Source organism: Cyprinodon tularosa, unplaced genomic scaffold, assembly GCF_016077235.1.
Source record: "Cyprinodon tularosa strain WSP-4 unplaced genomic scaffold, ASM1607723v1 ctg645, whole genome shotgun sequence".
In the NCBI taxonomy this organism is placed as follows: Eukaryota; Metazoa; Chordata; class Actinopteri; order Cyprinodontiformes; family Cyprinodontidae; genus Cyprinodon; species Cyprinodon tularosa.
In genome coordinates, this window is record NW_024039391.1 from 10,401 (window position 1) to 24,991 (window position 14,591).

The window sequence follows — 14,591 nt, forward strand, 5'->3', positions numbered from 1 at the left end:
CTCTGAATACATCTTTGATGTTCGAATAAACCAGGTCTAAGGTGTTTTCACCCCGAGTCGCAAAGTCCACATGTTGGTAGAAATGAGGGAGAACAGTCTTCCAGTTAGCCTGGTTAAAATCCCCAGCAATGATGGAAACTCCCTCTCTGTGCAGATTGGAGCTCAGAGATAGCCTGATAGAGTATAGAGTCTTCATGGCCTCTTTAGTGTTAGCGGTGGGGGGGGGGCACATAAACAGCAGTGATGCTAACCACAGTGAACTCTCTGGGCAGATAGAATGGCCTGCAGTTAACAGTCAGAAACTCCATGTCTGGAGAGCCGAAGCTGGCGACTGATCTAGCATTTTTACACCAACTGTTGATGATCTTAACACAGAGCCCCCCAGCCCGAGTCTTATTGCTTAGTTCTTTGTTCTTATCTGCGCAGTATAGCGTTAGCCCCTCCAGGCTAATAGCATTGTCCGGTATTTCTGGATGCAGCCAAGACTCCATCAGAATGATGGCACAGCAGTTACTAATCTCCTTTTTTGATGAGAGTTCCTGTCGAATATTATCTATTTTGTTTTCTAGGGAGCGGACGTTGGAGAGCAGGATTCAATTCAATTCAATTCAATTCAGTTTATTTATATAGCGCCAAATTCACAACACATGTCATCTCAAGGCACTTTACAGTTCAACCAGATCATACAGTCAAATTGATACAAAGTTTTCTATCTAAGGAAAACCAGTTGATTGCATTGACTCATTGACTCAAATACAATCCCCCACACTAAGCATGCTTGTAGCGACAGTGGAGAGGAAAAACTCCCTTTTAACAGGAAGAAACCTCCAGCAGAACCAGGCTCAGTGTGAGCGGCCATCTGCCGAGGCCGACTGGGGTTCAAGGAGACAGAAACAGAGATACAAAAAGCAGCTGTAAAAGGCGGCCCCGTCCAGGAAACACACAGCCAGGCAGACGAGCTCCAAGGCAGCTCCCATGCCAGAGGACGAAGAGAGCACATCCACTCAGTCACGGCCAGAGAAACAGGACCACACTGGAAAACAGGCCGATCTCCAACATCTATAAACAAGGGTGTTGATGGAAGCAGCACAGCTGATGTTTCTTTCCAGGATGACGTCACAGCCAAACAGGAACAGACGAGGCAAAGCTACTCTGAGGAAAAGCAGAGAGAGCAGAAGGTTAGAGATTGAACTAACAGATTCTGCAGAATAGGAGAACAGAGAGAGAATGAAGCAGAATGATGAAATGGGGGTCCCTATGTCCTCCAAAAGTCTAAGCCTATAGCAGCATAACTATAGAGATAGCTCAGGATAACCTGAGCCACTCTAACTATAAGCTTTATTAAAAAGGAAAGTTTTAAGCCTAGCCTTAAAAGTACACAGGGTGTCTGCCTCACGGACTAAAACTGGTAGTTGGTTCCACAGGAGAGGAGCCTGATAACTAAAGGATCTGCCTCCCATTCTACTTTTAGAAATTCTAGGAACCACTAGTAAACCTGCAGATTGAGAGCGAAGTGCTCTGTTAGGAACATAAGGAACAATCAGATCTCTGATATAAGATGGAGCTTGGCCATTTAAGGCTTTATATGTGAGAAGGAGGATTTTAAATTCTATTCTTGATTTAACAGGAAGCCAATGAAGAGAAGCCAGGATAGGCGAGATATGATCTCTCTTTTTAATTTTCATCAGAACCCTGGCTGCAGCATTTTGGATCAGCTGAAGGCTTTTAACTACAGTTTGTGGACTTCCTGATAGTAAAGAATTACAATAGTCCAGCCTTGAAGTAACAAATGCATGGACTAGTTTCTCAGCATCACCCCTGCACAGGATATTTCTAATTTTTGCAATGTTCCTCAGATGAAAGAAGGAAATTCTAGAAACCTCTTTGATATGGGATTTAAATGACAGGTCCTGATCAAAAATAACACCAAGATTTTTTACTTTATTATCTGAAATCAGTTTAATCCCATCCAAATGAAGTGACTGGCTAATCAGTTTCTTTTTCAGAGACTCTGGTCCAAAGACTATAACTTCTGTTTTATCTGCATTCAGAAGCAGAAAGTTAAGAGTCATCCAGGTTTTTATGTCTTCAAGACATGCCTGTAATCTATGTAATGGGTTAGCTTCATCTGGATTTATATACAGATATAGCTGGGTATCATCAGCATAACAGTGAAAATTAATCCCATGCTGTCTAATAATTCTACCAATTGGGAGCATGTATAAAGTAAAGAGAATTGGTCCTAGCACTGATCCCTGTGGTACTCCACAGGTAACATTTGAGCGTGTTGAAGATCTATCATTAACATGAACAAACTGAATTCGATCAGATAGATAAGATTTAAACCAGTCTAGTGCTGTTCCTTTAATTCCAACAAAATATTCAAGTCTTTCTAAAAGAATATGATGGTCAACTGTATCAAATGCAGCACTAAGATCCAACAGGACGAGCACAGATACAAGTCCATTATCTGAGGCCATGAGAATATCATTAGTGACTTTCACCAGAGCTGTTTCAGTGCTATGATGAGCTCTAAAGCCAGACTGAAACTCTTCAAAAAGTTCATTATGGTGGAAGTGATCGCAAACTTGTTTGGCAACTACTTTCTCAAGAATTTTGGATAAGAAAGGAAGATTGGATATAGGTCTATAATTGACCAAGTCATCTGGGTCTTGATGGAAGCGTAAGTCTATGAGGCTTTCTCTCTAGCTTCACAGTTAGCCTCCCTCTGCATCCTCGCTTTCTCTACCTCACGCATCTCTTTCTTCGGCAGTTACGTTCCGTTGTTGTGTTGTTGAGATCCGTCTGCAGCTTTTTAAATGGTCAAAAATGTCAGTATTTAACACCTTTTGTGACCGTAGCTCCAGCAGGCCTTGGTGACCATAGATGTGGGTTTGAAGTCTAATTAGTGTAATTTACCTTTGGGCTCCTAACTCCCTGAATGTGTGGCAGGAGCCATAACCCTGATCAGGGCACTTCTGCTAAAAGGGTTTTATTATCACCGATATTAGAGTTCTGACCTGTGCAAAACCCTAATCACTAATTATTATCAGAACATTCTTATATATAGCCAATAGCCTTTAAATAACAGTAAAGAGATTTTCTGCTTGACATTGTGTTACATAACACATTTAATCTTTTTAATTACTCCCAACAATGACTTTCACTTCACTGCACGGTGTTGAATTGCTGCAGGGCAGCCACAGGCTTTGTTATGATGTTTTCCAGCTGTAACACTTGAACCAACACTTTTAACCAGAATGGAAAGTCACATAATTCACTGGAAAATTGCGGATGAGTCATGTGAGACGTGTTTAGAGAAACAAAGAGCAGAGGAAGAGAGAGGCCGTTATAGTTTGAGGAAGCAATACTCTGCAGGAAGACGAAGACAGATTATGTTGCAGGTCAAATTTTACCAGATGTCCATTTTCTGAGCAGAGGGACGCATTCAGTATGTCACAAAATTTTACCAGCTCCTTGAAGAATTTTGCATTTGTCACATTTTAACTACAAACTTCAGTGTTTTGTTTAAAACGTTTTGTGATAAATCAACACAAGTACATAAATCTGCATTGTTATAAAATGTACATAAATGTATATATATATATATATATATATATATATATATATATATATATATATATATATATATATATATATATATATATATATATATATATATATATATATATATATATATTGCACTGTGTCAAAAATAAAGGCACGCTGAAAAGTCCCCAAGCCTGGTTTGGAGTTGTATTTGGGATACGTTTATTGCCTGTTTGAATATATCACTGTCTGTCTTGACTGAATTCTGGGTCCTATGTTCAGAGCTTTCTGACATCCTTGTAAATTGATAAACTCATTGATCAAATATGATATGTCAAACTAGATAAATGTTGTCATTAAAATGCACCTGATTCCAGGAGCCCATGAATCAGATTTATATTCCGCTCTGCAGCAGCAGAAAGAAAGTAGAGCTCTGATTGGACAACACGCCAAGAGATGTCACTTCCTGTGAAGATGAACCTCTTAAGGGGTTTATAAAGCAGGGGCGGGTCCTGAAAGTGGCAGCTGGTAATGATTGGTCAACACTCTGAAGGATTTCTAACTGACAGCAGCGAGACAGCAAGGAGGTTTTCCTCAGGAGTCCAGAGGAATAAACAGATCGTCAGAACAGTTGTCTGGTGCTGAACTGTTGCCGTGGTTACAGCAGTTTATTATTTCACAGCAGCTATTTTCATCCGTTGTAGTGATGAGTTGGATGCGTTTCAAAATGTCCTAAGGTTATATGTGCCATTTGGATTTGATTAACTCCATTGAGCCTCCCCAGTTCCAGAGAGCAGCAGCTGCCACTACCGTGCATGTGAATATTCTGGCCATAGTTGTTTCAGCTTTATTGACTCCATGTTTAAATACAGCCGATCTATTTTAAATGTGTCTCAGCTGCAAATGTGAATAATAGGCTAATCTCTACAAACTTCCCCTCATGTTTCTTACCTCCCTGCAGAGCTATTCAAGCCTTCTGTTGATTTATATAGTCAGAAAGGTGATAACTCCATTGACTTGAATCTAATGACGCTCTGAAAGAAACACGGAGCCTCAAGCAGATTTGATTTTGCCCAACTGAGCAGTCCAATAACAGCAGCATGTTTTCTGCATCTGCATATCTATAGCAATAAAGCACTTTCTATTTCATGCCTTTGTAATTTCAAAGTTTTTTGGAGCCCACAGCTCATGCAGGTTAACACAACCTCATGGCCTCCTGTGTGATTTATGAATAATGACCCATCGTCATGCATGACAGCAGCTCTGGCTGTTACAGTGTAATGGCCCATTACTGCCTGCACAACTGGACACTGGCATTCATATTATCTTTTATTTCCTTCAGCTGCCTTTTGTTTTTCATAAATACATTTTTTTTCAGCTGCTGAAGGTGAGGAAAGAAATGAGGTGTTTTATTAAGAATGTAAAGTGATATACTATAGAGGATGTAAACTAAACTGTATTATCTGCATGCAAATAAGAAATAAAGAACAATATTATTAAAATCAAATTTTAATCTCTTAATTCTGACTTTAATGTTGAACTTCTGAACCCAAACACATAATGCTACATCCATTGCATTGCTGCCACCTGCAGTTTCACTCCAACACTGCAGGACATTTTTTTATTTAGTGTGTGCAATAAGTGGCCATGTTTCTGTGATTTACAAAAATTGCTGCACAACTGTTCTGTGATGTACTGAGGTGCCAGTCAATTCAAGGCCTTAAAAACAAATAATATTTTAAAATCAATTCTAACCTTAACAGGGAGGCAGTGCAAAGACGTAAGGATTGGGATGATGTGTTGGTACAGACCAGACCAAACCAAACCTTGTTCCTGTGACTCGAAACCTTTACCTAAACTCTGCTCTCGAACCTTTCTTACAGAACCAGATCATCCGTCACACTAAGCATGCTTGTAGTGACTGTGGAGAGGAAAAACTCCCTTTAAACAGGAAGGAACCTCCAGCAGAACAAACTGGACGAACTAAGACTGATGCTGGGAAAAATAGGACCTTCTTTTTTTTGTGTGTGTGTTTCACCTAATCATGGCTGTGTGAATTATTACCAGACTCCACGCTGCAGCTAGCAGGCTTTCACCTCCACAGAGCGGACAGAGACACACAACTCTCCAGCAAAGCTAAAGGTGGAGGAATCTGTTTTTACTTCAACAGCGGCTGGTGCAACGATGTGGCAGTGATCCAGCAGCACTGTTCGCCTGACCTGGAATCCTTCATCATAAATTCTTTAGTTATAGCACTTGGTGACTTTAACAATGGAAATCTTGCTCATGAACTTCCAAAATTTAAACAGTTTATCAAATGCCCGACCAAACATCCATGACTGCTATACCACAGTCAGGGATGATTATCAGGCCGTCCCCCCTGCTGCACTGGGCCAATCCTACCACATCATGGTTTACCTGATTCCTGCTTACAGGTGGAAACTAAAGCTCTGAAAACCTGTAGTGAGAACATCAAAGAAGTGGACCAGTGAGGCTGTGGAGGATCTTCAGGTGTGTCTGGATTCTACTGACTTGAATGCCGTCTTTCCAAATCAGACCAGGCTTTCCACAAAACGATTGCCATTTATTAATGTAGCCCATGTTGTCTTTAGGACACCACCTCGACAACCAGCGGCTGAATGATGACATGCAACATTTATTTATTTATTTTTTGACAGTTTTTATATTTTGTTTTAAAATCCTGCTTCATAGTTTTTACATATATTACTTTTCTGGATTCAGCTTGGTTCAATGTGTCTTTTTTTAAATGGGACATTTATTGAGGAATCACATGTTTGGTATCAGTGGATTCAGCAAAGCCTCATCTTTCTTTCACCTGTCTTTCTATCACCACTGACTGAGCTAAAGGAGAAGGATTTACATAGTAACTCATTTGTGGCATATCTGCTTTTTTAAACATCCGATCCTCCTGTACGGCCAGGCTCTATCTTTCTTCTTCTGTAGGTTTGGGCTTTATAACAGTAATGATTCATTTTTACAATGTTTAAATGTTTAAAGCTTTGAAACTAAGAATCAATTTAATTAATGAGAGATATTGAGATATTCAAACGCAGATAAAGCCTTTTTTCACTAGTCACATGCCTAGAGGTGTAAAAAAAGTAAATCCTGTGGCTTTCATCCATGTTTAAAAATAGTTCATTTCCCTTCAACCAGCTGGTGTTTCTGGGGAATTTAGACATTTTCTTACAGCTTCTGACAACATTTGACTTTTACCCTTTGTTGTGCCATATGCCATGATCATGGTTTTTGGATTGGGAACCAGTGTCCATATTTCATCTTGACATGATGACCAGAGAAGAGGATAAAGTTTGACTCACAAGCAGCTCTAATATATCTGCAAACCCCCCCCCCCTTTTTTTTTCAGTCACATGGCAAGTCACAGAGGTGGGACCAACCACCCCCCTCTCTATGAAGACAAAACCACAGAACATTTACAGGATTCTCTCCCTTGCCCCTCCAACTGGGGTCCGCTTTGGCTGGTTCTCCACCACAGTGGAGATGCGGGCCCAAGGGGACCCAGATCTCCAGATCTCCAGAAACATCAAGGAAAGTAACCTTTCAGAACCACACTGCTGCAAAACGGACATTTTGCAACACATTTCTCTTAAGTTTCAGAACTTATAGAGCCAAATTGGACGAGAAAGCCTGCCTTGATGAGCCACTGAGATAAAGAGGACTCCTGTGAGACAGAGAGAGACTGCTTTGCTGTAAGCCTGCCGGCTAAGCTGCTGGATGAAAATCAAGCCTTCCATTGGACATAGACAAAAGGTTTGCAGGTATGGGATGATCAGGGACAGAACAGACAATATGTCTTTTGATGACGAGTAGAGACAAGCTAACAGGATGGACTGCATGCTTCGCTATAGTAACCTGTTTTGAGTTTAAATAAAGTTTGGACAAACTTTATTTCACTAAGGATTTAAACACTGATATAACATTAGTGTTTATGTGTTCCTCAGATGGTCATTACATTTCCATTACAAAGTATGAGAAAGTCATTTAGTGGAATCCTGATGTCTATTCGCTGCTAGCTATTTTAAAGAGGGTAAAGAATGATTTTACTAAAGGTTATTGGTTCTTGATTAAGCTAATCATTTATTAAAACATTATTTTGCCAAAAAATGTGTTATTTCCCTCATGGATTTGCATTGTGAATTGGTCTGAAAACATTCCAATTTCCTGACCATGATTGGCTGGAGCTCGTAGTACAGGTGAGACTGATCTTTATCTGCCATTTAGTTCATCAGATTCTGTCTTTGTCTGCAGTTTGTCTCTCATCCAGGTGACCAGTTAGACCAGTGGTCCCCACCCTGCTCCTCAGGGTCCCCGTCCTGCATGCTTTAATTTAATTCAATTCAGTTTATTTATAAGTCTCCTTTCCCCTAGCACCCTTATGGATTCCTCTGTCCACACCTGCTCTCAATCAGCTGATTAGCCTTGTCTTTGTTTCTGTCTCTCATATATACACCTCCTATTCAGCTACTGCTTGCTGGTTCATTGTCCTTTCTTCCACTTCAAGTGAGTTTTCTGTATTATTTGTGGATTTTTTTGTGTATTTTTGTTTCTGTTGCATTTTGGGATAAATAAATCTGTAAGTAACCACCTTCAGCCTCAGTCTCTGTATTTGGGTCCTCTTTACCACCCAACCTGACATGTTGCAGAGACTTAGACTTAGAGACTTAGACCCCTGTTTAGATCAGGTGTGCAAGAAAAGAGACAAATGTACAACATGGAGGGCGGGAAGCACTGGTTTAGACAAGTCAGCCGACCCGCCGGTCCTCTTTCTGCTCAAGCAGTCAGAACGGTGACAGCCAGCAACAATCCTGCATACCTCGGTGTAAATCCTCCTTTAAAACCTCCTTCTGGTGCATCAGAATAAATCTCTCCACTAATTGACAGAGAACAGGATGTTTTGTGCCAGGATGCAGCGGCGGGAGAGAAGCCCTGAAACAATTATGTTCTCCTCCTTTCAGGGGTTTGTATTTGCAGAGCTAATGATGGGGAAGCAAGTAGAATATCAATGGAGTGTAGCTAACCAATAAAACAGGGCATATGTTTACATACACAGCAGATAAGATGATTGGCAGCCTTTTGTCTGCCTACAGTCTCATTTAGAACATCTGTCACTGCTGCTGTTTCTTATAATGAACAGTTGTGGACTGTAGCATCAGTCCTGGCCTTGTGCTTGAATAACATCTAGAAGTGATTTGCACACTGCTTCTAAATGTAAGACACGTCTGAGCAGGTGAGATGGAAGGTCAGAGAAGCTTCTTAGGGCTGAATATAAATCAGCTGGTGGAAATAATCCCACTGTAGAAAAGAACATGCTGGGTGTTTTTATGTCAGACATATGTAGGAATAAACATCACCTCAGTAAAAATCTCTATTTCACTTGGTTTATTCCGTAATGCAAACAAACAGGATTCATTAGTGTAACCTGCTGGTGAGATGGACTGCATGCATTCAGGGATTTATTCTGTAATGGAGATGCCAACTTAAATATGCCAGTTTGGTTTAAAAATTTAATTTAATTTATTGGAGGATCAGCTATAGCACTGCTCCTTTAATCCAGATGGATCTTGTCTCATCTTCACCACCAACAAGGTCCACCTCCTTCTCCCTGGGTTTACTCTGTAACTAAGCAAATTTAAGAAACAATATTTTTCTCTAAAACCATCCATCCATCCATCCATCCATCCCTCCATTCATCCATCCATCCATCCATCCATCCATCCATCCATCCATCCATTCATCCATCCATCCATCCAATTATCCATCCATCATTTATCCATCCATCCATCCATCCAATTATCCATCCATCCATCCATCCATCCATCCATCCATCTTCTGCTTTTCTGGGGTCGGGTCATGGGGGTAGCAGCTTCAGTAGGGAGACCCAGACGTCCGAGGGAATCCCTAGGCGCTCCCAGGCCAGCAGAGAAACATAGTCCCTCTAGCGTGTCCTGGGTCTCCCCCTGGGCCTCCTCCCAGTGGGACATGCTTGGAACACCTCACCAGGGAGACGTCCAGGAGGCATCCTAACCAGATGCCTGAGCCACCTCAACTGGCTCCTCTCAATGTGGAGGAGCAGCGGCTCTGCACTGAGTCCTCCCCTGATGACAGAACTCCTCACCCTATCTCTAAGGGAGAGACCAGACACACTACGGAGAAAATTCATTTCAGCCGCTTGTATCCGGGATCTCGTTTTTACGGTCATGACCCAAAGCTCATTACCATAGATGAGGGTAGGAAATTGGATCGACTGGTAAATCAAGAGCTTTGCCGACAGAACCCCCCGAGGGGACTTGGTCAAATGCCTTCTCCAGATCCACAAAACACATATAGACTGGTTGGGCGAACTCCCATGCGCCCTCCAGAATCCTGCAGAGGGTGTAGAGCTGATCCAGTGTGCCACGGCCAGGACGAAAACCACACTGCTCCTCCTGAATCCGAGATTCGACTATCTGACAGACCCACCTTTCCAAAACCCCGGAATAGATCTTAACAGGGAGGCTTAAGAGTGTGATTCCTCTGTAGTTGGAACAAACTGTTTTTTTTAAATAGAGAGACCACCACCCCAGTCTGCCAATCAAGGGGAACTGCCCCTGATGTCCACGCAATGTTGCAGAGCCGCATTAACCAACACAGCCCCACAACATCCAGATCCTTAAGGTACTCAGGGCGAATCTCATCCACCCCTGGAACCTTGCCACCGAGGAGCTTTTTAACCACCTCAGTGACTTCAGCACCAGAGATGGGAGAACCCGACCCAGAGCCCCTAGGCTCTGCTTCCTCAATGGAAGACATGTTGTTGGGCAAGGAGGTTTTCGAAGTACTCCGCCCATTGACATACGACGTCCCGAGTCGTATTGGTACTGCATTTCTTCCCCCTCATGAGATGCCGGATTGTGGACCAGAATCTCTTCGAAGCCATACGGAAGTCTTTCTCTATGGCCTCTCCGAACTCTTCCCACGCCCGAGTTTTTGCCTCAGTGACCAACCTAGCCACCTGCCACTTTAACTTCTGGTACATATCAGCTGCTTCTGGAGTCCCACAGGTCAATAAAGCCTGATAGGACTCCTTCTTCAGCTCCAACCTTGCAGCCACAGCTCCGATTAGCCGCCTCAACAATAGAGGCATGGAACATGGTCCACTCAGACTCAATGTCCGCAACCTCGGAACATGGGAGGTGGAGGCTAAAGCTCCTTCTCACGGGGGACTCTGCCAGACACTCACAATACATTTGGGCCTACCTGGTCTGACCAGCATCCACCCCCACCATCGGTGCCAACTCACCACGAGGTAGTGGTCGGTGGAGAGCTCCGCCCCTCTCTTCACCTGAGTGTTCAAGAAATACGGCCGCAGGTCAGATGAAACAACAACAAAGTAGATCATTGAACTATGGCCTAGGGTGCCCTGGTGCCAAGAGCACATATGGACACCCTTATGCTTGAACATGGTGTTCGTTATGGACAATCCATGATGAGCATAGAAGTCCAACAACAGAACCTCTAAAACCTGTTAAGAAATATGCATTTCATTAGCTGAGGATATCTGGAATCTGCTCCCAGAAGGTCAGGGTTCAGCTTTGAATCTAAGGGAGAGAGAGTTCAGTTCTATCATGTTTCATTCAATGATCCATGAACCTTACCATGTCATTCATCCATCCATCCATCATCCATCCATCATCCATCCATCCATCCATCATCCATCCATCCATCCATCCATCATCCATCCATCCATCCATCCATCTATCCATCCATCCATCCATCCATCCATCATCCATCCATCCATCCATCCATCCATCCATCATCCATCCATCCATCCATCCATCCATCCATCTATCCATCCATCATCCATCCATCCATCCATCCATCCATCCATCATCCATCATCCATCCATCCTGCGTCCCCAGGTTCCCCACCGATCACATGGTGAAGTTTGCAGACGACACCACGGTGGTGGGCCTCATCAGAGACGACAACGACCTGGACTACAGAGAGGAGGTGGAGCAGCTGGTGGAGCAGAGATAACAGCCTGATCCTGAAGGTGGAGAAGACCAAGGAGATCATGGTGGACTTCAGGAAGAAGCGGCCTAACCACGCTCCACTGCTCATCAACAGCTCAGCTGTAGAGGTGGTCAGCAGCACCACATTCATCACAGACACCCTCACCTGGACTGGAAACACCACCTCACTGGTCCAAAGGGCCCAGAAGCGCTTGGACTTTCTGGCCTCCCCCCCCCCCACCCCCATCCTCCCCACCTTCTCCAGAAGCACCATAGAGAGCGTTCTGAGCAGCTGTCTCACTGTGTGGTGTGGAGGCTGCAGCTCCTCAGACTGGAAGAAGGTGAGAACAGCAGAGAGGATCATGGGGGCTCCTCTTCCCTCCATTAAAGACATTTCATCCTAGCGCTGCATGTCCCGAGCCCGTGACATCATCAATGACCCCTCACCCCCCCACCATGGACTATTCTCCCTGCTGCCCTCTGGGAAGAGGCTTCTCAGCATTCAATGCAGGACCAGCAGGTTCTGCAGCAGCTTCTTCCCCACCGCCATCACACTGATGAATTGCTGGATAAACTCTAAATCATGTCAGATTCTTCATCAAACTGATAACACTAAACCAAAATACTGCAGATTTGCACCATATATATATTACTGCTCTAAACTTCCATATCAATGCATTTGTTGGACCGTTTTTTCTCCCACACTATTTACGTTTGATCACTGCTGCACTTTATGGAAAGGAAATATTCATTTATTGTCTGTGAGCTGTACTAAATAAAAGTTTGACAATAAAAGTTGTCTAAGTCTAAAAAAAGTATCCCTACTTCCCTCCCTCCCTCCCTCCCTCCCTCCCTCCATCCATCCCTCCATCCATCCATCCATCCAGCCAGCCAGCCAGCCAGCCAGCCAGCCAGCCAGCCAGCCAGCAATTTGAATAACTGCTGATGGATTTGCTAAATTCACTCGACTTTTAGTTTCTACTACTACCAGGAAAAAGGTTATAAGACACTTTGTTTTCCAAACTTCACATGAATCCAAATAAATGTGTAAAACATTTATATTTATTTAGTTTTATAAACTCCAAGATGTAGATTCATGGATCAAACTAGCATTTTCTTTTGGTATTTAATTTTACCTCCATTTTCATTTTCAGGCACAACAATCCATCATCCGGTCAGACCTTCAAATTTAGATGAATACCACCTCAGATAATCAACAGATCATTTCACCAATAACAGAGCAGTGTTTGTAAAATCTATCTTCTCTCCATGGATGGATGGTTTGAAAAGCCACTCTGCAGCATCAGCTACTCTTTCAGATTGTTCTCCAGAAGATTGGGTTCGCTTGTCCTTCAGTGTCTCTTCTTTCTGTTGAGCTTTGCTGCCATTGACGCACCTCTCCGATGGTCCAATCAGAGCCCAGCTTAGGTCTGGACTTTGACTGAGCCATTGCAGCATCTCAACTCTTCCCTTTTTGGCTGAAGCTTCCTGCTGCATTTGGGATCCTCCTTCCTTTGATAATTGTTCCAGAAAAAGGTTTTCTCCTCCATGATGGTCTTTCTTCTGTTTGTGTCATTCTCCTGCTGCTCAGTCCTTTGGCTGAAAGTTTTTACATATTTTCCTTTAAGGTTGAACGCTGTGCTTCTGTTCAGGCTGTTGATCAGTGATAATTATTCTTTTCTAATTCATTGTTTCTCAAAGGTCAGCTAGGTGTTTCTGTGTGGCCCAGATATTTGAACTCTAAGCGCTATAAAGGTTGGGCTAAAGCTGCACTGTCCAAAAACAACATCAAATAAGGCTTGTTTAAAAGCATTACAGTTAAGATGGACCTGCTGTGAATAATTTAAAGGTTAATAAGACCTGCACTAGTCTTTTAATAAGAATCACTGGATCTTCTCTCTGTGTCTCAGTAGAAAGTGAGTAAAGCAGCATGTTGCTGCCGTCTGAGGCTGCAGAGAGATGCTGATGATAGTCTGAATGTTTTTCCAGGAGGTTGAAGGCAGATATGTGGGATCTTCAGCAGAACCTGCTGTTGCTCCGTCTTCCATCTCACCTGTGGTGGCGTTCATCTACATTTAAGAGCCGTTTTCATTTCTTTAGACGTCTTTGAACTCCTGCAGAAGAGCAAAGGAACTATTTTATAAATCTGTTCTGGAAAAGCAGAGCTGTCGTCAGTAGCTTTACTCAACCTTGTTGTCTTTGCTGAAATATTTCTAAATAAATTGCTGAATCCATTTTTCTTCTGTCTTAATTTTGACATTTGTTAGCTCTGACCTGTGAAGCTGCTCCATCCTCTTCCAGGGTTAGGGTTAACCCTCCAGCAGCAGGAAGGAATCAAAAAGCTGCTTTTATGAGTCCATCCAAGACGCTAAGTCTAATAATAATATAAAATAAAACGCTCCATTATTGGAGCTTTGAAGAACGTTACTTTTCACTACTTCAGATATTATTAATGTTCTATTTGCTCAGACTTTTTTTTCTTACGATAAATCCAGGTTTAAATCACAGCATTTTAGAAATAATTTTTCTTTTTGACTGAAGTCATGCAAAGTTTTTTTTTTTGTAGGCGTGAATACTTTTCTGTTGATAAAACAGAAATCCTAGCAAAAAGAGTAAAAAGATGCTTTGATGGGATTCCAAAAGATTTTAGTTAGTTTCTTATAAACCATAATAGCTTAAGTACAAAACCTGTTGTTACAGCAATCCATCTACATTTTAACCACATCAAGATGGAGAAGAGGACAAACATTAAATGAAAAAAAAGCAGTAAAAATAAAATCCCCAGTATTAAAAGGACATAATGTGTTTCCTTTAGACATGTGGTATAAATCTGTTTTTCTGTAGAGTCAGACTCCATGTCCCATCTCCAGAAATAAGGCCATTTATTCCTGCAAGTTAAAGTCTCTTTATGTCTTCTCTCCGCATTAGTGGGGCCACTTCCTGCTGCTTTCTGGCTCTCAATGTCCTGAAAACTCTTCTGTGAGCGATCAGCAGGCTCCCAAACAACCCACT